Below are 25121 nucleotides of genomic sequence, written 5' to 3' on the forward strand. Positions count from 1 at the left end.
ATGAGAAATCACTCACAAGGTAGCAACATAAGAGAAACATGGGGAGACATGCAGGATGACAGTGAGTTTCAGGACCATATGAAGCCATTCATCAGCATAAGGAATGAGCTTCAGAGTTAGCACACACAAAAAACCAAAGTAGTCAGATTATAGCAGGAAAAGAGTCATTTCAGCTGCTGTAATGAATTTAGTAACAGTTCTCAGGTTATAATCATAGAGGATGGGTGAACAACTTTTGATATCAGCCATTACATACATCTCTCCAGATGAAGAGTTTCTCATCTCACATGTTCCTGTTTTAGGGATACATGCCAATAAATTGTGGCAAACATTTTTGTAATCTATCTTGCTTTTAAGTACACCTGAAAGGCCAGTAAAGCTAAAATTAAAAACAAAGCATATAGAAACACCCATTCTTACTTTAAATTTTACCTCCCAAATCTTTGTCCAAAGCTAATGTGTCCACCAGCATCTGTTTAACCTTTGGCATTAAAAACACTTCTGCAATTTTAATTACTAACATTTGAAAAATCAGTGACAGGGAACCAGACACTTTAATTTACCCATGAATGCAAGTAATGGGCAACAACATGAAGTAATTTATTTCAAGCTTAATCCTAGGGGAAACATTTATATGAAAAAGAACAAAACCCATAAATCTTAAATTACTTCACAGTATTTATAAATACTATATAGATATTTATAGACTATATAGATATTTACTAGTGAGGCAATACAATTTAAAAATGGTTAAAAAATAGACTTGGCTATTTTTTATATATCTTGGCTACTATGAGGAATTCAAAATATTTTTTTCAAAGATACACAAGCTCAATTAAAACTTACAATAAAAAAAATTGGCTGAACAAGTACACTAGGAAAATATATAAAAGATAAATTACCTTGTCAGCCATGCTCTAAAACTAAAGCACGAAGGTGGCTCCTAGCTTCATCAAAGGGGGAAGGCTAGAAAACCGCTGCCCACGTGGCATGGTTTGCCCTAACACAGACAGTGCTCTCAGCTGTGGCACAAGTCCCCAAGCCATTGTTGAAGGCTGAACTTCCAGGAGAGACGAACACCGTGGGACAGTAAACACCCCACACCTTTTCAGTGCCAGATAGTATTTTTTTGAGATAGTGTTTGAGATAGAAAAAATACTCTGAGATAGTATTTTTTTGAAAATGGAGGCAATCGTATTTGCCATAAGGGCTGGCAGTTAAATAAAATGAAGTTGGTGCTGCCCAGTCATATTTGCTTTAAAAATCAGTAACAGTGACCAACAACAAGAGCAGGTTTGCATACTTAGCTCCATTTAATTTCATGTTTCCATACCCGTTCTTTTCTTCTACCACTGTTACTAATTACATCCTTGAGCATATTCTTGCCAGGATAACGTTTTTGTCTTATTGCTCATCTCCTTTTGGCCAGGGAATGTTGCAGTAAATTCCTAAACGTTTTGCTTGTGCTATTATGGCCTTTCTTGGGGCATTTCTCCATTGTCAACAGATTCCTCCTGCCTCTCAGCCTAAGCAGACTTCCTCGCAGGCCATGGGAGGAAAAGGCAAAGCAGGATAGTGAAGAGAAACAGAACCATTTGCAACAGAAGTAGCAGAAGAAAACGTCTTGACAAGATGAACTGACCTCCTTTTATTTGGGGGGAAAATGCTCCTACAAAACAAGGAAACCAATTTCTGCTTAAATGAGCCTTGGCAAATGCGTAACATGAGATATGTTTTAGAAACACAGACCATCTGAAAGGTAAGCATTTAAGTCACCAGGGCCTATTGATTTCTTGCTGGAACCTCAGTTCTGCAGGTGTAGTAACTCACATTTCCTCAGAAGACCGATGCTGAAAAATAGATCCTTTTGTGAAGGATCTGGACTTGGCCAACATCTGCAACACCTGGCATGGCTGAAATACTTACTATTTCTTGTTTGGTTGTTTTTTGCGAATAAGATGCATTGCAAGCATTTTCTAAGGATTTCTAGTGTGTGTTATTTCCAATAGACCCCTTGTCTCAATGAAAATACAAAATAGATTAAAATAAAGCAGAAAAATAATTTCCTATGCCATTTGAAAATTGTTCTGATCCTTGCTATTTACTGCAACAGTTAGGACAGATGTTCCAATTGTCTGGGGGGGGACACGACTTTTTTTTGGGAGGGTGTTTGTAGGGGGGTTTAGGTTTTGAGGGGTTTGTTTGTTTGTTTTTAAACAAGTTTTGCCTTAAACCTGATCTGCTTGGTTCCCTATGCCAGAAAGGTATAGCACAAAATAGATCTAACTCTATTAATCACACAGTACTACTGCAGTTTAATCACGTTGTAGGATGCAGACAAGAAATGTCATAACAATCCTCAGAGTCAGTTTATCAAAGTACCATTTCATCTAACACACATTAAACATCAGCTACTGAACATAAGTTCATGCTAATTTCAACTTAATTGGAATCACAATGCAAATACCAGCTCCTCTACCTTGCTACAGGCTTTCTAGCTGCAAAATGAAAGCTGCAGATAAATATGTTTGATTAATCACATACACCACAGGAGAAGAATAAATACGAATGGGTCTTACTCTGCCCAGAGCTCTACATGGGTAACTCCCTGCTGAAGATAACAATGGCTGTAATTACCTGGCAGATGATGAAATTTGGCTCAATGGACTGTCCCTCCAAGTTTTTACTTATAACTGGATAGACAGTTTCCAGGTAACTGGAGTCAGGATTAAAGCAGACTGGAACATCTTCATCTGACATAGTCATATTGCAATTTTCTTTGTTTTTTCTGATTTAGTGTGGAGCTGGGGCAGCACATCAAGGTCAATTCACACAATTGGAATTCAAAGGAAAATATTCTAAAATACTCTGGTGGTATTAAAAAATGAACACTGATTCATAATTCATTTAAGTAAACATTAGTTTAGAAATAAAAATATAGTTAACATCTCAATCTAATTAAAAAGTTAATTAATTAAATGTATGAAGTATCTTTGGAATTTCTCTAGGTTTTAATAATATATTTCTTAGAATGTGTATGAACTCTCTCACCCAGGAAAGCTGAAGCTATTGCACACAACATGAGAATAACAGGTTAAAAGTGGCTAAAAAAATCATTCAAATATTAATTTAGTACCAACTACAGTATCACAGAGTAACATTAAATTCAATTTACCTTCTATGTAAATAAGCCTAAAGGAAGAGACACCAAAACTGCATCACTGAACAATGTGATCTGGATATATTGCACAAGTCAGAGTCAGCAATAAAATCAGACCTATATTGATTAATAATAATTAATAATAATGGGCAGGAGCTGACCTATCAGGATTCACCTTAGAAAAATTCACATCAACCTAAAGCAGATTATTCTTGTTTCCTTTGCCTGTACTGATGTATGAATACTGTGAACTGTCCTGCAGACACAGTGAACTGCAAGAGCAAGAGAGCTGACCTCCTGCCATCCACCCCAGCTGACTAAAACCTCCTGAAAGAGAAAATTCAAACAATCCCCAGGACTTTCCAGGCACACTTTCAAAAGTTTCTGTGATCATACCTTTGGTCTGTTGGTGGTGGCAATTTGTGGTTTTAATGCCTGAGAGTTATTGCAAATCATTGCATTTGTGACCTGGCACAAGTACTTATTTATGACCAACTCCAAATTGGTGAAAATCTTAAGGAGTTACACTGGGTGCTGTCTGAAAGAGTAGGAACGCAAAGATAAAATGAAGTACATTTTACAGTGCATTAATAACTATGATCCATTAGTTAATCCCTTATAACACAGTCATACGTGCTAGCCACTGCTTTCCGGTATACTTGCCAAAGAAACTAGGTGTTAATAATAGGCTATTTCACTATTGAATCATAGAATCGTAGAGGTTGGAAAAGACCTTTAAGATCATCAACTCCAACTGTAAACCTAACATTACCAAGACCACCACTACACCATGTCCCTAAGTACCTCATCCAAACGTCTTTTAATTACCTCCAGGGATGGCGACTCAACCACTTCCCTGGGCAGCCTGTTCCAATGCTTGATAACCCTTTCAGGGAAGTAAAATTTCCTAATATCCAGTCTAAACCTCCCCTGGCGCAACTTGAGGCCATTTCCTCTCGTCCTATCACTTGTTACCTGGGAGAAGAGACCGACCCCCACCTCTCTACAACCTCCTTTCAGGCAGTTGTAGAGAGCAATAAGGTCTCCCCTCAGCCTCCTTTTCTCCAGGCTAAACAACCCCAGTTCCCTCAGCCGCTCCTCATCAGACTTGTGCTCCAGACCCTTCACCAGCTTCGTTGCCCTTCTCTGGACACGCTCCAGCCCCTCAATGTCTCTCTTGTAGTGAGGGGCCCAAAACTGAACACGGTATTCGAGGTGCGGCCTCACCAGTGCTGAGTACAGGGGCACGATCACTGCCCTAGTCCTGCTGGCCACACTATTTTTGAGACAAGCCAGGATGCCATTGGCCTTCTTGGCCACCTGGGCACACTGCTGCCTCATGTTCAGCCAGCTGTCGACCAACACCCCCAGGTCCTTTTCCATTGCCTCTGGTTTAAACTATTGCTGGGAGGCAGAAGGAAGCTTCTAATTTTTTTTTTATTTTCATGAATCATAAAACCTGCAAATTATTAGACAGCAAATTAACAAGTTTCTACTGTGTCTAGTTTATGTACATTTAAATCCTACTTTATTGGCTCTTAATTAAATACATATAAGGAACCTCAGTTTGAAACACTACCACACTCTCCTAATCCCTTCATTATTTTCTCTTCACAGTCCTTTTCTGATTTCCCATTTCAAATTGTTTCCTTTGCAAGCATTTTAAAACTAGCTTTTACTATTCTTACTTAAAACTAGTAAAGGACATTTCTTATTGCAAGCACTCTAAGATATTAATATTTCCCAATAGAGCTCCTTCTTTGCAAGTATTGTTTTTAAGTACACAAGACCTAAGGTCCTTCCCCTAAGGTGAAAGGCGTACAGAGCTTGTTATATACCATTAAAGAAACTTGCATCTTGCATCAGAAGCAGAAAAGAGCTCAGATGGGATGGGAGTTGATGGCTTTTTTTTTTTTTTTTGAGAAGGAAATCAGTTTCTTAGCTATAAATATAATTTTCAAATCAGTCATAAACTATGGATATAATTTAGTTCAAATTCAACAGATACCTTTGGCTCAAGAAAAAGGCTCAAAAATGTCATAATCATTATTTCTGAAACACCTGCATTCTTTCAGGCCAGACTGACAAACAGATGTTGGTCTCTCTTGTATAATAGGCGGCCTTCCTACACTCTGCCCTGATTGCCCAGACACTCCAAGGGCATCTCTAAGCAGGGCTATACTGTGTGCCAGGATGCACATCCTGCCATTTCTCCTCTTACTGATGATTTACTTGGCAGGACAATACTTAACTTATTCACTGGGCCAGAGTCAGAGCAAGGTGATGGACACCCATCATTTTCTTACTCCAGCCGTAACTGTCCCTTCAGACCTGCTCATGTACATAGCCTCCCAAACCATTTAAATGACATGTTTTTGCCAATCCGTTCACTTTGACAGAGATGGATTGAGGAGTGGCTGCATAAGGAGCTCCTCCAGCAGCTCTAAAAGGGGAATAATGTCTAGGCAGGGGAAAGGGACAAGCAGCTGGAAGCAATACCATTTTCAACCAGCACAGCTGCAACTGCAGGAGGATGTTCAAGGATGTTCACCTACAGCTTAGGTACAACTGCAGAGATCAGCAGCTAGGGGAGTGCACTCAGAGATACTCTATTTGCAGGCCTTGTCCTAATGAATGCATACTTTATTTTCTGAAATAGCAACAGCTAAGTTTGGCAAATTTGTATGTCACAACTATTTTTTGCTTGCATTTCGTGGAATTGTTTAAGGTGGGGAAGATAAGTTATTTCATGAATTAAAGCATTCTTCTATTCCTAAACTATCTATAAACAGACTGATTTTTATAAACTCATGGTTTATTCATGCATAAAAATCCTGTATTCAAATATATTACTGCCTGCAGTCTGTTTGTTTACTACATGCTGCTCTTACAGCTTCAACTATTTATGTCATATACAATTGTAAATCACATGGTATTGTTTCTGATCTAGGGCTGGATGAATGAAAATGTTATAAAGGAGAAGAAAAATGAGAGACTTTACAATGAAGATGAAGCATTTTCAGAACCCACCTTTCAGAGAAACTATACACTTAAAGTCTCATACATGCAAATATAACTCAAGAGAAAGACTAAGGTAGGATAAGAAATCTTCAATCATTCAGACAGCATAATATTTAAATTTTTGCGGTATTCATTTAGGTCCAACTATTTTGCTTCTTTCTAGCAGGGAACACATATGTTGAAGCAAGCACAGTAAAACCTAGGTCCCTAGAGCTCAAATTTAAACCCTTTACAAACAACAAAAATAAAATGGAAACAGAAATAGGAAAACAGCAATCTGTTCTTGGTTTGCAGAAGCTTCTGTTAAATTCATTTACTGAACAGTGAATCTTCTGCACTAGAGCATTAATGAGAAAAAGCTTTCAAACTTAAACAAAGAAATGGCTGCTACTTTAGGGTATTTTCAAGCATTTTCCAGAGATTAACGTATGAGGCAGATGCTAGAATACCAGCACACAATAGTTTAATTTAGTTCAGCATCTCTGCAGGCAGTGGCTTCTCTATTACGGTTAGTTCCCAGAACACAAAAGAATGTTATTGCAGGGCACTTTTAGATTAAAATCCCCAAATAAGCTGTTAGACTTTACACACATCAATCTTTTGTAAGTACAATAAGGCAGATTTAATTGGTTTTACTTTCATTTTATAACAAATGTTATTATCTATTTTATAAGAAAGCTATTTAAAAAAGACCCATGAAAAGGATTAGAAAGCAATTCCATAAGCAATTCCATAAGCGATAAAGTAGGGGCAGAGAGTTATTATGGAGGAATGTCAGCAAGTGCATAGCTAAGGTTGTTTACTCAATGCCAAATAATCATCTTTGGAAGTTGAAATAATATAAACATAAATAGTTTCAAATTAAGGCTTGCAAGAAATTGAGGAGTTATTGAAGAAGCAGAGAAAATTGGAAAAAAAAACATAAAAAGAACCCGCATAACAAATATTAACATGCTGATGACGAATGTTTTATCTAAGTTAGTGAGGATGAATAATGCCTGGCCAATAACTTGGCTGGCCTGATCTGCAAAGCTCAGAATGGAAACCAGCTTCATGGAAATTGAGGTATTTGAACACATGGTGCCTGTTTGAACCCGTCAGGCCTGAAAAACCATTTACAAGCTGGTCTTCTGTTGGTTTTCTGTGAACACCAGCTTCAAATGTTGTGAATTTCTAGAGTTAGAAAAGATGTTTGACAATGTGGATGAGTGAACACAGAGAACATGCAATCTTATTTACAGCTGTGTAATTATTCAAGACTATTTTACGCAGAGCTTTATCCTGTTGTACTGCTGATGCCCAATACAGTCTGTATTTATAACAATATCCACACATCTATGTATAAAAATACTTCAGTTCAAAGCCTCAAGCACTTCAGCTAAGGAAGAAGGTCTATCACCTCCAAGTGACCTGTCCTTTTCCCCAGAGGGGCAAACAATACACAGGCAGATATATGCATGCAGCCCAGCCAGGCTGCATTTTTGTTAGAAGTGTTTTAACCTTTTGATGGGCTTCACTGTCAGTTACAACTTCTGAGAATATTTTCAAGTGGAAAGATATTCATTTAAAAACAAAATCAAAACAGCAACAACAAAAAAACAACCAAAAACCTGTGTTAACAAAAAAAACATTAAAAAGGAATATACATTTCAACATCTTTCTACCAGAAGGTTTTCAAGCTCTCCGGCAGCACAGCTGATCAGGTCCAGAAAGTGCACGCAGATGACAGGACCTGAAAATCTGAGCTTTTACTTCAGTAAAGAAGTTTCCATAAAATTCTGTTTCCCCTAATTGTAGACTTCAGGCCCAATGTGTAACAAATTAACATAGCTCTGTAACTTACTGGACAGCTGACCTTCCAGTGACCTACCAGAGCAATATAGTTTCAAGAGTGAAATTTTCTGCACTCAGAAATCCATAAAAATAAGTTAAATTCAGAATGCTTCATTTACCTCTGTCCATTCTGTATCTGAAATTCTGACAATATTTTTTTATTTTTCACCCTCTGAGGGCTAACATAACTCTTGCTCTCTGACTTCTGTGTCCCTGGCATGTTCCTCTCCCCAGCCAAACGAGTTGTCTCCTCCTCCTTCTTGCAGAGCTTGCAAAGATGTCTGTGCATACTCTTCCTCCCTCTTTGGTGGTTCTGCTGGCTCTCATTTCCATAGCAGGAAACTCACCTCACTAATAAATCAAAGAGCTCTGGAAGAGGTGACTCATCACCTTCCTGTAAGTGGTTAAAATAAAAATGGACTGTGGTAATTTCTGCGGTCTCCACTGCTCTTGTCTTTAAGCTCTACTCCCCCTACCCGCATACTGTAGATTTTATCATCTCCCTGAGTTATTTTCAGCTTTTAGCACAGCATATTAAATCTTTTCTGCTTGCCTTTGTCATGTCATTTGATCCTGCTTTCCCCCTGTGTGCTGCATTCACTGGTCTTCTGTGTCATTAGAGTCTCTTCCTTTATTACTATCTGACCAAGGGTCACATCACAGAATGGAATGTCACCTGGAATGTCCCTCTTTATTCAGATGACCAGATTTGGATATTTTATGCAATAAAACCCAAATATCCCCAATATATAATGACTTTTTTTCCAGCCTTATGGCAGGAATGCATACACTTCCAAATGTGAGCCTATCACCTCCAAAGTGCATTTTGATCATATGAAAGGTATGAATCCATAGCAGGCTGTCAGTTCTGTACCATTACATATACGTGCATATACATGTTATGATCAAACTGTCATGCAGCTATGGGAACAGAACTGCTTTTTGGTCACTTTAGAGGCATAGGGTTGTAGCATCTAGCCCTTGAGGACTTCCAGAAAAGGTTGTACAGCTGTAAGCAAAGAGGTCAGGCACCCTTGTTTTACAGAAACAGCAAAACAGCTCTGCAAATGGAGAGCTATGTTTATGAAAAAATAATTTCCAGGTTTAAAATAGAAAGCAACTCTTTTTTTTTTTTTTAAATACAACAAAGCAGCAGATTTAACAAACCATCTTGATCCTGTATTGACAATGCAGACTCCTGAGCTGCTTCACTGACTATTTAATGGCTCCAAATTCTCCCAGAGTAAAAGCCCTGCTACTACAATACCATCTGCTAGTGCAGATATACCACACAAATTCCCCAGGAAATTAGCAGAACTACCTCCAAGCACAAAGCTCTGCACTGGTAGATTCCTGTGCAGAGTGCAGTCTAAGGTTGCACTGAGCTGCATACAGGAACATTGATGCACTTTCTCATGGTCAGGCTCAGAAGAGAAACATCATTAGTTCATTTCCAGAATCTAGACCCTACGTTAAAGCATAACCAAACAAAACTCCAGCATATAAAAAGGGAAGTTTATGACAGCACAGCAAAGATTTTCTGCTTTTGTTTTTACTGAACTGAGATCAGTATTTTGAAGTTGAAACATTGTTTTTCAGTGAATGAAAGCCAAGCCAGGCAGAAGAGATGTTCTTAACAATAGAAGTTATGGGCCAAATCCTTAATTCTTCTTGGCTCTGTCTTCCAGGAAAGTGAAACGTATCCAGCCAGCCAAGGCTTCAGCCCCACCTTACTCAGTTTAGCCAGGACATTGCTACCCTTAGTTGTCTGTTTCCAAACAGAAAGCATGACTGCACTGCACATAGTGGTCTCAAGAGATATGGTGGTTTCCAGGGGCCAGAGGACAACATGCAGCTTAAGCAGGCCTGGAACTGTACTAGCTGCCATGGGACTGACTTGTGGCCCCAAAGCCAAGGACGCAGAAAAGCAACATGAAAGTATACCTGTGCCCTTCATCATGTGGTGCCAACTCCCTGTTCAACCCAGGATCTGCCTCTCAGCATCCAACCCTGACACTGTCGCTCCATCCAGGTTCCCTTTGCTTTGGGGATTTAGTCAGCCCTCTAACATTTCTTTGATTTGGGGTTTTAAAGCAATACCTTAGCATTCCTTTCCATCTTTCCAGATTTACAGGGTTTATATTATTTATCTTTTTCATTTGATTAACCAGCTGAAAAATCAATAGCAGTGCATTTTATCATAGGTTCAGAGGAGCCCTCTGTTGTGTTGTGCTGCTATTTTAGGAACTAGAGCAGTTTGTGAATCTATACAAGTAGTTTGGCAACCTGCTCTTTCTCCCTTTTCCCTCCCTTTTGTTTTGGAGGCAACACAGAAATCTTTCTGTGGCTCTCCATGGTGAAAATTGATATAAAACAGCTTTGGTCAATTTTATATACTTTTTTCTGTTGAGAAAGTTAATACCATGGAAAAAACTGGTCAGGAGGATCAAATGTTTATGCAGGACGTCATGCTGCTTTGGTGTGCCAGCTCTCCAAGAGTCTATAAGGAAGCCAGCCAGACGGGCTCTGAAGCCTGCACCCTGACCCCAGTGACCTCTTAATTTTTCAAAGTTTATCTAGCCCCATCCCAGCAGTACTTGCATTGAAACTGATCCCCCTGCTCCTGGATTTTTGGCAGAAGGGGACTTCCTTCATATGGAAAAGTGTTTAATACCAATTTAATGGTCTGTCTAGCCACTGTAAACCCCGAACCCCCTCCCTGAGTCTCCCACTGGCAAGAAACAGGGAAATAATATGCTTGAAATAGCCCTAATTCTGTTCCTCAGTGTGATAGTTGTTTTTCTAATAAGCAATTTTTCGAAAAAGCCATAGAAGAGAAACTAGCAGCTACAGAGTTGAATGACATCTTTAATAAATTCCTTTTTTTTTTTCATTAAAAAAAATGGGTTTTCATTATCTCCTCACTTATATATTCGCACAGGCAGGAATGGGCACCAGCAGAACCAAAAAGGTTTCCATTTTAAGTCATCAGACTTGCTAGCACCAGAAAAACAAATCACATTTATGTAAATCCACTTTTATGCCAAAAAAGTCTAAGTAACAATTTTATCTTTGGTTGTAAAAAGACAGACCTTCTTGGCACAATGCCAACAAAAATCCTAACAAAGAAGCTAATAAAAAGGAAATTGAGAGATGCCACAGTTTTTCTTAAGGAATCAGCTTCTTTGTTACTGTAAGAAAGGTGTGAGTTCAAAGGAAGCTGGGACTGTCCTTTGGGATAAGGAAAGGTCTGAAACTTTGCAGCAGGATGGCTGTTGGCAACAAAGCATAGTCTCATGCATCCCCTAGTGTCAGGATGGGGAGAATTTCAGCTGTGGAGCAAAATGGCAGGCCATAACCAAGTGACAGATGCAACAAGTTAGCTTGGCATGACACAAATCTTCGAAGAGCTCTAACATCCTTTTAGTCAAGTCATTACATTAGAACAACGGACCCTTATGCACTTTGTGGATGCAGTAAGAAAAATTGTTTTAATAGTGATTTAATTTGCTTTCTACCTTCAGAAAGAATAATCCATCCCCCAATTCTACACTCCTTCAAAGGCGAAAAGCCTGTGAATATCAGCTACTTCCTGCACCTTAAGCAGAAATGTCAGAAAAGTCCATCTAAGAAAACATGAAGGAACGTTACAGTCTGCAGTCTACACATACTCCCATTTGGACTTAAACCACTTAATTTTCATGGAAAAGGGAAGCACATTTAGATAGGAACAGTGAACAAAACCCCATCGTTTAATGGCAACAAGCTGCACTGTGTTGTGCTGAAATGCCACAGGGCAACATTTTGTATAGGGCTGTGAAGGATTTGATGTCTTGCACTGCTGCAAAAGGTAATCTCCTTTACCCCTTTGCAGCAATACAACATATAGAAAATAATGGAAGGAAGAATGAAAACATTCATATGGATTCTGTTTATAACATTATTTAAGTTAACGTTTTCTTGAGTGAATCAAAAAAACTAACTGAAAAGCTAATCTAGAGTGACTGCTGTTTCTTCTCTCTCTAGAAATACAAGTATGTTCTAATAACTTCTAAAAGCCAGAGAGTCTGGCGCTGCCAGTCGAATAACAGCAAGGGAGGTATTAAGCAGGATCTCAAAGGCTTACAATTCCCATCATCTCCGATACTGCCACTCCACTAACATCCACAGCACCTTCCTGCAGTTGCAAAAATCCTATCAGGTTGACAAGACGAAATATTTGCAGGCCAAAATATTATGATATTGTGCCACTTTTTCAGCTCTTTGGGAGTGGTCAAGAGGGAAAAGTACCATATCAGCCTGTTCTGTAGCAGTCCCAGGGCTGACGTCCAGCCCACTGGACTTCAGCCTGAGTTCCAATCTCAGACTGAAGCCCAGTGATCAAAATAAACGTTATCCTCTTTCATATGGCTGCCAGAGAGGTGCACATTTTCAAAAGTAGAGAAATGAGAGCGACGGGAAAGGGACGAGAGAATGAAGAAACACGAAGTTCAGATGGAGCTTTCCTGGGCTTTCTGATGTCTCCAGAGGACACCTTCTGCACAGCCCTGAGGAAGGCTAGTCTTCAACTGTAAGATCCACTGCTCTATCTCATGGTTTTGAGCTCTCAAGCAGTGCCAACGCATCAGGAACTATAGCTTTCAGGAAGGAACTCAGACTTTATTTCTTTGGCAACAAACAATATGCTCATCCCTAATTCCCTTTCTACATACCACATGGTGGCACAGCCCTGGAATTATGTCAATCTCAACACACCATATGTGCTGTTAAACACGGCACAGCTCACACACTCTGTAACCACAAAGAATCTAAAGAGATGACGGAGGGACCTTTTCTGAAAAATGGCTCCCAAAGATCAAAGAAAATCAAAGTTTCTTCAGAAAAAACAGGTTATGATACATCATGATGCAAGTTATCCAAGACTATGAAAACACCCAGTCAACTCTAGTTGTGCAATGGTGTTTTTTGGAATTTCTCTAAGTCCATTGCATTGGGGAACTAATGAAACAGGAGGAAGGGGGTGAAACATTTTGCATGAGGGTGGTTTGGAAGTTTATAGAAAAAAATGTGCAATTAGTTACTACATGTTGTTCAATACTTCTGAAATGTGGTTATGGTACTGTGTAATCGTAGCTACTATGCTTGCTTCTTTGGGGTCCTACAATTTAACTTACAAATAGTTCAGCTGGACAGTTTTCCCCACTCCCATCCTTTCACTGTTAAGTGCTCTTTTCTTACCCCCAGAGATCAAAGAAATGTTTTTGTGGTTTGCCGTTCCATCCACATTCCCGCTCCCTCCTCTCTTCCTTCCTTCCTCTGCCCTCACTGCAGCACATCACCCAGCAGCCTCAGGCATGAATCACTCACACGCACACACACACAACAGCCGCCATGGTCCAGATGCACTCATGAAGCTGGTATCCTGCTCTGGACATTACCTTGCATTTCAACAGCTCCCTGGCTCTCTCTTTTGTTGCACTGAATTCACTACTAGCTTGGCAACTGGTGCCTCCGTGTTTGGCTGATTTTAAGGTCTGATTTTGATTCTTCGTCAAATCAAGTACCTTTGAGTACTTGATACAACAGATAAGAATGAGTCTAGTAGGTAAATGATAATTTAGAGAAAAGTCTCTAGATTCCTTTTTTCCTGGACTCTGCTGCCACCTCATTCCCACAGTGCCTTGGCAAGGCTGAAGTTACTTGTTTGATCGGACAGGACAACAGTTTTGTTTTCGAAACGAGAGGATTCTGGTGCAGCTGGGGAATAGGAGGACCGGCTTCATTTTACAGGGGCATCAAATATAAAAAACACTTCTCAGAGTGGAATATCCTCCCATTAGGCTAATCCAGGGAAAGTTTTACCAAACACTTTAAAATAAAGGAGTTACAGCTTTTTTCCTGGCATATTACTGGATAATGGTCAACTGAGAACTTGGATCAAGACCAGCTACAGCAGATTATGACAGATCTCACCTACTGCTTGTTTTCTTTTTATCCCATCACAAAAAAACTGGCTTGCATGCTGTTAGAAGTTTCCAACAAAACAGGCTTGCACACTTAGAGGTTTCCTCACAAGCGTTTGTTTTCCGTGCATTAATATATAGACATCTTCTGTACTGTTTTGCCTATGAGGCTAGCCAGTCAAAAAATGACTTATAGCCTAAGCAAAACCTGCATTGATATTTGTCTGCCTTTTCAGGCAGGTTGAATGATTTTTTTGAAAGGCATGATTAAATGTTACTTGTGAACCATTCCGTAAATAATCCTTGCACACAGTGCATTGCAATATTGAATATTTAAATTCCCAGCTATTCTGGCTGGATTCTCAGGTACATTCTGTGTCATGGGCTTCCCCAGAGGATAAGCAGAACCTTCATCTCCATTGTGAATATTCACAAATATATCTTTCAAATTCACTGTCACAAATAAGTTTGTGATATAACACTGTTGAATTTGTTGTCAAAGTAAACAGCTCTGTCAAGACCTTCCCTTGCATTTATTTATGAAAAATAAATTTTGAGGAAGGAAACAAAGGAACAGAGTTAAATAGAGTTAACAGTTTAAAATATATATTTTAAATCTCAGATTTTTTTTTAAGCTTTGTATTAAAAATACCAGAAAACTACAGTATGTATGAAGACAAGGACAAATAATACGAAGTATTATAAATAAATCAGCAACTGAGTGTGTATAAACATCACCTCTCTGTGTGTGTGGAGAATACATGACTATACGTGACATGAAGAGGCGTGTTGAAAATGCACTGTCGGTTCCATAGGAAGTCCCCCAATTCCTGCTTCAGGATTTTTCATTTTACAGCACATGTGGATGGCATTGTCCTGCTCTTCAGCTTGCTTGAAATTGTTTACAGTGTATTATTACTTCACTGTTAATAAAGGACTCAGTACAAGAGCACTGCCAAACAGTATTTTTGGTGGGGCAGAATAGGTCTTAACTACAAACACATGAGCTAAAAAAAAAAAAAATACTGTCAAGGGACAGGTTTATTTTCCCAAAGGAACATCTGTTACTAACACATCTCATGAAAATACATACATTAAACCATAAGTCCAAAACAGAACCTGTCTTCAAACACTGCTCAATAAAAGTCTACGATCCCTGGAAAACCTCTTTAAAACCCCCAGCAACCCATAGGCTTGAAGGGAACCATTTCCTCTGTATAGAGCGCAGCTCTTCAGAACTGCAGCCATTTGGCAGTAAGTTTGCAAAGCCACAAAAGGATGGGAATTAGCCATGTCAGCATCTTCCCCGGCTGCAGAACGTAGCTCAATCCTTCACCCTGCCAAAAATCAGTTGTAAAAGCCAGCGTGACAGCCTAGAGGAAAGTAATCCTTGCCAGCTGTTTCCAGCTGAACCCAACCACATCGGTAGCACAGCAAGCACCAACATGCATCAACTAAGAAGCTACCTGAGAAGTGGTAAGGACTAAGCCCAATTCCAAGATCAATGAAATGCCTCTAGGATGCTGACAATATTTAGTTCACTTCAGCTCGCTGATTCAATAGGGATTGTTGCAATGTATTGGCCACACATGGCAGCAGGTTATTACGGACTTCAGTACTGGGAATGGGAAATTTTAATCAATCCATCGCCTTTGGAGGGTGAAGAAAAAGCCTAACTATTCTTACACAGAACTTCTAACCAGAATAGCACAGCCTAAATGGATTTCAAACCTTGATTAATAACCAGATTTTATTAATAGGTAGGCAAAAAGGTGGGTTTGTTTTCCCTTCTTTTTGGTGTGTCTCAGCTACTACCTACCCACACATGCTATGAGGTGTGTGCAGCCTGTAGAGAAATACTGACTGAGGCACAAAAATTCACCAATAATTCACACCATGTTCAGTTAAACTTGGGGGGGGCTGAGACCAAACAACCTGTCTTGTCTTTCCAGTGCTTTTGCTGATAGTAACTTTAAGGATGTCAGATCTGTTCTTACTTGTTCATCTTAACTTCTTCCTTTACACATACTGAAACAACAAAAGAGTTCTGTAACATATGCGTAGACATGATGAAGGCTTACAGCTGTCATCTAAATATTTTTATTGAAACTATAATTAACTGTTTCTAAGAGCTTGGCTTTACTACAAAGATAGTAAGTCAGCATAAGAGTATTAAGTTTCCTCTGTTATCAATCAGCAATTTCTGTTCTAATGCCACAAAGTGTACCTTTAAGGCACCCTCTCTTCTTACTGCTGTTTTGCTCAAGGGAAAAAGTCATGGCTTTTTCTTATGTTGTACACCATTACACAACACAGCTTAAGCTACATGCTTATACTATACTAAATGCACCATTTTGCTAATCTACACAGATAACTAAATTTAATTACATTAATAATTGTTGTGGTTTCGTATGGTGCCAAAATTTACCTCTTAGCTTGTTAGACCTACAATTTAATTAGTAGCAGTGAATACAATCTTAAATGAGCGATATTATCTAAACAATTATTTAAGGGGTTTTGCTGCTGCTGTTTCTGCACCATCTAAAACTGAGCTACTTTCACTGCACTAGTGAGAACCGAAGCTGTAGCCCAGACACATGTGGCATGAGGAGTAGGTCTCTTTGGACCCACCGACATCAGTCTTGAGGGCCAGCTACAGCAATATAGTAATTTCAATAAGTGCCAACATTCAAGATTCCTGGAAGTTTAGTTTTTTCTGATTAGCGCTAAATCCACATTAGTCCTTATACCTCAGACAAGATCCTGGGCTGAACCTATATTTACCAACACTCTCTCTCACCTTGTGCTTTTTGTTTCTGATACAGGACAGACAGAAGCCTCTGTCAGGTTCTTTCCTCCCTAACATAAACAAAACCCAGTCTCCTTAATTCATTTGAATTCAAACTAAATCCTCTATCTCAGACATGAAGATGATAATGCATGCTTGTCATCCTCTTGCAATCAACACAACCTTAAGCTTGAGCAAGCCCTGATTTTAACCAACTGGTAATCACTATTCATTCCTCTACATTTATTTTAACTGTATTAGCCATATTCCATAAATGTCACCCTTATAGCCAGGACTAAAAAACAAAACAGGACAAAACACCAAACCCACAAAGTTCCTTAATGTCATCAGACACTGAATGTTATTGTTGTTGTTTGTGGGGGGTTTTGGTGTTTTTTTTGGTGGTTTGTTGGGGGTTTTTTTGGGGGGTATGCCCCCATTGTAGCTTACATGAACAACTTACAACATCTTCCAGGTTAAAAGATATCTGTTCAAAATATTTACCAAGCATCCTCATGGTACTACAACATGCTTACAAATATTTTCAGTTTTGCAGAGTGAATAGTCTGTAGAATCAATAAAGCAATCCACCGTGAAGCTTAATTAACTGTGTCTCATAACTGCACTTATAACAACATCCATGCATCAGAAAAATGCGACTAAACAAAAAAAATCAGCCTCAAATGTTCACACCAAAATATATAGGAGTGGTGAATTACAGTAAAGTATAGCAATAGTATTCTGGATATGGAAAAAAAAAATAGAATAGGAATTGTTTGCTATGCCTAAAAAGGAAATGTATTGGAAAAAAAATAAATAGTACAAAACCAGCCATGAAGATCTCCACTAGTATGTGTAGGTGACATATGCCTGAACCAGACCATTAATGTCTCCCCTGTAAGTGTGCTTGCTTGATTCCTGCAGTGATACCTCAGTTTGTTTCTCAAAGTGAAACTTAATAGGAAATAAAAGGAAGCCAGAAAAATGTTCTTTGCCAGCAGAACAGTTGTGATTTCTCACTCTGCCAACATAACATTAGCTAATATTACTCTAAGTGGCTTTTCAGTTCTTCATTGGCATTACTATATGTCTGACAATAGAAAAATAACAGAAAACAAAGCCTGAAGCCCATACATGGCAAGAAGTCATCTTACTCAAGCCAAAAGGAGGCATGCTCGCCAAATTAACATCTTGCTCTGGCTCAGCTGCAAGTGGTATGTCATTTCTGGGGGCATTTTAAAGAATATGTGCAACTTGCACAATGGTTGTTGGACCAGGAGACCACGGCTCCTGCACTTTTTGCATCATCCCACTACAACCCGGGCAACAAAGCTGTCTGGATTGCTAAATAAAATAATGACAAGGATATTGAACATCTGGAAGACTGCAGGCCTTGCAGAGGGTTGACATATTTTACATTTCAAGATAATGACCTGCAGTTTTATGTGCTATCTATGGCCACTACCTAATTGCTAAAGACAGAAATACACCATAACCCAACATGCCTCATCGTCTGTGATTACAGAAGGATTTCTCAAGGAGATTTTCTTAAGATAAAGAACATGATTTATTGAGTAATTACAATAGAAAGTAGTCTCTCTATTTTCACATTTGAATTCAACAATGCGTTATTTCTTAGTAGTGAACATTTAATACTAATGATGAACATCTGAGGTTCCACAGAAATCCCACTTTCAGAAGCAGATCTCAATTGGCTTGGAATTCACAACGTTTTATTATATCTCAAAAGTTGGACAACCAGATACTACTAGATGTTTCTGAAAGTCTTGTTTCAGTTTTGTGATAACACTGATAAATAATCACACCTAATTGCTACCTCATAGTGTGTAAACAAAATGTTCATTATTAAAATATAATTCTGAAATCAAAACAGATCAGAAGTATTCTTCTTATAGAAGTAAAACAACACATCAGACTGTACACATCTCACAAGGTTAAAGATTTCACTCATCTAAGAGGCTCATCTGCAATTTAAGGAAGTCAGCCAGTTGAAAATCTTGTATTGGTTATGCAAAAATTGGCAACTTTGAGGGGAAAAAAAAAAAGGCTGACATTTGATGTGTCTGAATAATTACATGTTAGAATCTGGGGATTTATTTGAGCTGCAACTTGGATGAGTTTCAAACAGGTCTCTGAAAAATAACATTAGAGTGAATCATTGCCTCAAGCATACAATTGAAGACAGGGCAAAAGGTAACCCATGAATCAGTAAATCTCACTTTAATGCCAATTCCATGCACTTTTGTCCAACTCCTACATTGTTTTTGAAAAGGAAGGTAGGCTTACATGTAATCGTAGTCACTGTACAGTATCCCACAGGCTTATCTGAAGACATGCTCTGAGTAGATCAGACTCATTATACAATAAACATACAACTATGGGTACTAAGTCTGTCTTTTACCATAAAAGCTCAGCTCAACCAAAATACATTAAAAGGAACTAAAAATTCAAACCCAGGTGTATACCCAAATGTAATCCTGCTTTTTTTTCTAATGTGTCTAAAAACTGCATGTTGATTGTTCTTGGAATCTAGATGCTCAAACATGTATAAGAAATTTAAATTTTGCATGTTTGCGCTGTCTTAAGTCCATTTACCAACATACAAAATTATACAAAGGTTTCTCACAGCTCTGCACCACACTGTGCAGCATCAGCTCCTGAAACGTTTAGGAAAATATTCAGTGTAAAATTCAGGTTAAGCAGCTACAACTCACTTTTAATTAAAGGAATTTCTTCTCTTACAAAAACTAAGGTCTGTCTGTATCATTTGGATAGATTTTCCATACCCCCATAGTGTTATGTTAGAATAGCTTTCACCATTTTAAGTGTGCCATTTGCCTCACGGAGTTAAATAAATCCACCAACACATTATTTAATTAACATGTTTTCATTATTTGCACCTTGTCTAAATTGAAAGTAAAGCCAATGTAATGAGGATCAGCTACTGCTCACTCCACTTAGCTGATTTTGTGGACACCATTTTTATAGTCATTCCTACATCACATTGTAACACTGCAGAGCTCAGATGCATGCAGGTAATGCGCAACTGCCAATATTCTCCGCATTAGTACAGTGACAAAATTGGTATTCAAGTGTTTCTCAATAAAGGCAGAACAAAGAGATGATTTTGACTGTATACTGCTTAATTAGAATTGGCTCTCCCAAGGGAAAGTACAATCCCTGACATTTCACCTGAAGGCAAATTCCAGGATCCTGTACAGAAAAGCTCATCAGGGGAAATGAGGCACATCCTGTTTACTTTTCAGCTCACTTAGCTCATTAACAGCTACACACACAGACACCTCACCAAGTTTGGGGTGTTTTATGCATTTCTGCAATACAGGTTTTGCAATACAGTGTATTGCAAAACACTTTTGGGGATTTTGGGGCGTTGTCTGGGGTTTTTTGTTTCTTGGTTGGTTGTTGTTTTTTTGTTGTGGGGTTTTTGGGTTGTTTTTTATTTTTTTTCAATTTAATGCCTATGTCTTTTAAATAAGTTTTTGTCTCAAAAGAATATTTGATTGTTATTCAATAAAAGGTTTAAACCACAGATGAAATGAGGAACTCAGAGGAGTGAAGTGGATGTTATGACACAGTCCTCTTTCTAATATTCCTCTAGATACCACTGACAATAAATGCCTTGCTTGTCGCATCAGGGTCACTGAGACAGCTGACGGTAACACACAGTGCAGCCCTGTGAATAACAGGTTTTGTAAACTGGTGAATAAATCCATTTGCTAATCTGTGACCATGTACATTTTTCTCAAAGCTGAATGAAGAGATGCTTTGCTTTCCCTTCCCATCAAGTTTTATTTTGCTGAGGCCCATAGCATACTCACTAGAGTCCCGTCAACAGCTGTTTTTTCTTTTAAGCTTGCCCTGTCACTTTGGGATCTCAATTTTTGCTGATAAAGTGTAATAGAAGCTGCTTCCTGCTACACTACAGTGAAACAGATGTTGTAAAAGTTGTGGTAGCCCTAAAGGTGGTCTCCATAGTAAAATGTGTTTCAGGCTAACTTTTCATCTGTCACAAAAACATAACATTATATTTGTTTTCCTGCTGGTTGATTGAAGTAGGCATCAAATAAACATTTTAACTGAGATTTTTTTTGGTGAATGGGCCCCCAAAAAGCAGCAGTGTGAGAATGAAAATACAAACTGCATATCAAAGAAACTAGGACAGGAAGGTGCTCAAGCAGTCCCCGAGTTCACCTTGCTACTCCCAGGCACAGGCATCACTGCCTATGGCACTCCTGGCAGATGTTTGTCAAGCCTGTTCTTACAAAGCTGAAGTGATTCCATAGCAGCCCTAAGCAATCTATTCCAGTGACTAATTATCTTTACAATTGCAAAGTTTCCCCTCATATCTAACTTCTAATCTCCTTTGCTTTAATTTAAACTCATCAGTTCTTGTCTTGTCCCCAGCGGACACGAAAACCAGATTATTCTGTTCCTCCAAACAGCAGCCTTTTGCCTACATCTTCTCACCTTCTTTACTTAACCTCTAGACTAAACAAACCAAATTCTTTCAGTTTGTTTTCATAGCTCGTGTTTTCTTTTATCATCCGTATTTCTCGCCTCTGGTCTCTCTCCATCTGATGCATGTCTTTTTTGCTGTGTAGCATCCAGGGTTGGATATGCAGGCTAGCTGACACATGAACCACCAAGTAGACTAAAAGGCTTTCCTCTTGTATTTAACACGCAATACTTCTGAAACGTATGTTTTTACAGATGATGCTTATTGGTTTTTTTCCAGAGTTTCCATTTGGATGCAACTAGTTCAAGATTTGAAGCTAGCTAAACCAGTTAGATTGGATGTGCAGCTGAGTCAGAGCCTCAGCGAATATTCCTGCTCTCACTGCAGATCCAAGTAGCTTGTGGACCACACTGTATACACTGTATAGTTTTAGGGTCCTAGAAATCTCCAAGCAATACTAAATAGTAGTGAAATCTATTCTCTACACACACACTTTTATTTATACATATTTCAATTCTCTTTAACACATTTTGTGCTATTTGATTCTGGCACTGGAAATAGCCTTAGTGCACTCTTACAATCTGCAAAAATAACCATCATTTCTGTATTCCAGAGGCCTAGTCCTTAAAGGAGCTCAGCAATTACAGCTTCTTAGTATGCAACTGCACATTTATGCTCAGTGTGGGCATAAAACTTTTTTAACTATGGCTTTATATAGGTAGATACCTTCTCACACATTGATGAGTTATGTGTGAGCATACATTATTTTTCCTAGCTCACCCACTTTGGGATGATTCCTAAATAATTCCCCAAGATGTTTCCTAGTACCTCAAAAGCTGGTGAGCTGATACTACCAAGCTTTTCTTACCAACGTTTTTCCTTATCTGCTCCCCTGCATTCGCAGTACTCTTGAGTTTCCTACTCCTATTTCCAATTACTTTATCTTCCCACATAGTATTCCAGAGTAGTCAAAGAGGTTAGACTCTGAAGGCTTGACATTTCCTTACCTTTGTCCTACTCCTTCCTAAATTTCTCTCTAAAATGAAAGCTTTGGAGAAGCTATCACATACCAGGTTGCACACCATTGCACCCTTCATGTCCTCTGCTTTGGCCTTCCCACTGTTACAGTAAGGTTGCCTGAATCCAATGTGTTATTTAGACACATATCCACAGTAGACCTTTTGTGTTTAATTTTAAGAAACCTTGCAAGTTCTACATGGAAAGCAAAGAAAGGACCCCACAGCAAGAGCTTTCCTTACAGAAGAGAAATGGCTGCCAGGCCCACGGCAGCAGTCCACTCAGAGTGACCAGATCTCCTTACCCAAGCAGAGGAACAGCAAGCATCACCATGAGGGCAACCTCCCATTTGGGATCCACTACACCAGCCAGCCAGAGGTGGATGCCTGCCTGGCTCACTAAAATAAACTATTGAACAGTATGGTAACAACTCATCCAGCCACAGAGCCCTTCTTTTATTTTAAAGAGAGAGAAACTCTCAAAATATAGTCTAAACACTGGAATAACCAGACATCCGGATCTGAACATCATGAGAAAAAACTCGATTTCTCAATGCTACCTTAGTAACTTCAGGAAGAAGACCCTCAACTTAACTTGTAGTGACATACAAGATCAGAGGACACTAAACATGGCACATTTGTTGTTTTTATGTCATTTGCATCAGCACAGATGCCCCATGAGAAAGAACCTGCATAGCAGCATGCATTTGGTATATTCTAAGTCATGAACCAGGAAGGAAAGAATTGCATAATTCCATGCTGAGACAGAAATGGAAAGTAGACTAGTCAATGAGAATAAATTCCTAAATTATAATTCACGACCTGAAATGACATCTTAATGTCTGATTGGAGAGATCAGAAAGGACGAAAAAATGCAGCTTAGTTTATCCTAGAACTGGGAGAACCAGCCAAGGCAGACATCTTCTAAAGACCCTCAAGAATCATCTCTGTCTTCCTGTTTATGCTTCATCTATTTCCCTCTCTCTCTCTCTTCGTGTTCACTGTTCTTGTACTAGAGTCTTAACCCATATATGCTGTGGGACTTAAACCAAGGGTGCAATTCCATCACATATCATATTTTCCACATGCTTTCTCAAACCATGGCATGAATAAGCTTTTTGCAATCATTTACTGTTAAGAGAATTCATTTCCCTTTATAACCAAGAAAACAAAATGAGAATTATTCATCTGCTTTCACATGCCAGAAAAATGTTTCAGTAAGATATCCAGCTACGTGAATCAGAGATGGAGATTCTTTGAAGACTTACTATAAAAATCTGCATCATATCACACTACAGCTAAGTGTAAGGCCTGTTAGCATTGTTACCGCTTTTGAAAAAATATTTTTATTACAAAAAGTCAGTTACCTAGCACAATGTTCTCACCAAATACTTCTATTGAAACAGCCCCTTTTATAGAAAATAAAAAATTATATAAATCTGAGGATAAAGCAAACAATGCTACAGGCTTGGGGAAGAGTGGCTGGAAAGCTGCCCGGTGGAAAAGGACCTGGGGTGCTGCAGCTGAGCATGAGGCAGCAGTGTGCCCACGTGGCCAAAAAGGCCAATGGCATCCTGGCCTGTATCAGAAATAGCGTGGCCAGCAGGACTAGGGAAGTGATCGTGCCCCTGTACTCAGCACTGGTGAGGCCGCACCTCGAATACCGTGTTCAGTTTTGGGCCCCTCACTACAAGAGAGACATTGAGGGGCTGGAGCGTGTCCAGAGAAGGGCAACGAAGCTGGTGAAGGGTCTGGAGCACAAGTCTGATGAGGAGCGGCTGAGGGACCTGGGGTTGTTTAGCCTGGAGAAAAGGAGGCTGAGGGGAGACCTTACTGCTCTCTACAACTACCTGAAAGGAGGTTGTAGCGAGGTGGGGGTCGGTCTCTTCTCCCAGGTAACAAGCCATAGGACAAGAGGAAATGGCCTCAAGTTGCACCAGGGGAGGTTTAGATTGGACATTAGGAAATTTTACTTCCCTGAAAGGGTTATCAAGCATTGGAACAGGCTGCCCAGAGAGGTGGTGGAGTCACCATCCCTGGAGGAGTTCAAAAAACATGTAGATGTGGCACTTCGGGACATGGTTTAGTAGGCATGGAGGTGCTGGGTTGATGGTTGGACTAGATGATCCTAGAGGTCTTTTCCAACCTTAATGATTCTATGATCCTATGATTCTAAGTCATTAATCTAATCCATTGACATAAAAGATAATATGAACAAAAATTATGAGATTTATAGTTCATAAATCAAAAGACATTTCTACCAAATACTATGCCTCTCTGTACAGCAAGGCTGCAATCCACCCTCTGTGAAGTCATCAAGCAGTTTCCATTGACTTTTGCTGGTGCAGAAGTTCACTTAATGAAACAAGCTAAAAATTATAAAGGCAGGCTCCCAATCAGCTGCTGAAGAAAATAAAAGAGCAGACCAGAGGCAAAATTGAGAAAGTAGCTCCATATTAGAAGACAGTTCATGATTCAGAAAGGAAAACACAGGCAGAGGAGGGACACAGGGTTCTGCAGGTGACCCTGACAGCAAGCCCCATGCACACTCCACTGGGGTCAAAAAAATCAATAAATATGCACACACATCCATTATTTTGTCTTAAAACACACTTTTCATGTAACTTCTGTAGAAAGCAATTGGCTTTTTGTAACCCTGACAACTCAGGGAAGCAGAATTTTAAACTCAAAGAGCTCACTCACAAAGTGCACCTTTTCCAGCCTGAGGTAGCAGAGGCTGGGGACGGAGATGAGCGCTGTCTCAAGAAGATTATGGCAGCTGGGCAACGAGGTTCCATTTTTATGAAAATGAATAGACAGCCTGTGACCTGTGAGCGTACTA

At 39.2% G+C, this 25121-nt stretch overlaps 1 protein-coding gene and 1 long non-coding RNA gene across 4 annotated transcripts in view; one reads left to right on the forward strand and one right to left on the reverse strand.

Annotated features, from left to right (window-relative positions):
* Positions 1-1261, reverse strand: part of TMC3 (transmembrane channel like 3) — a 125870-nt gene extending 124609 nt beyond the window's left edge. The window contains exon 1 of the mRNA XM_072871336.1: positions 903-1261. The gene's annotated coding sequence lies outside the window, so the exon portion shown is untranslated. The remainder of the gene's footprint in view (positions 1-902) is intronic.
* A 141-nt stretch (positions 1262-1402) lies between these two features.
* Positions 1403-20325, forward strand: LOC140656082 (uncharacterized). Of its 3 annotated transcripts, none has more exons than XR_012043968.1 (3): positions 1403-1759; positions 6111-6254; positions 9703-20325. It is a non-coding gene; the product is annotated as an uncharacterized lncRNA (long non-coding RNA). The 3 variants fall into 3 exon arrangements; XR_012043967.1 differs by having other exon boundaries at positions 1408-1759; positions 11539-20301; XR_012043969.1 differs by having other exon boundaries at positions 1408-1759; positions 12041-20301.
* Positions 20326-25121: the final 4796 nt, after the last annotated feature.

The sequence above is a fragment of the Ciconia boyciana genome, chromosome 8 (genome assembly GCF_034638445.1).
Source record: "Ciconia boyciana chromosome 8, ASM3463844v1, whole genome shotgun sequence".
NCBI classification, from domain to species: Eukaryota; Metazoa; Chordata; class Aves; order Ciconiiformes; family Ciconiidae; genus Ciconia; species Ciconia boyciana.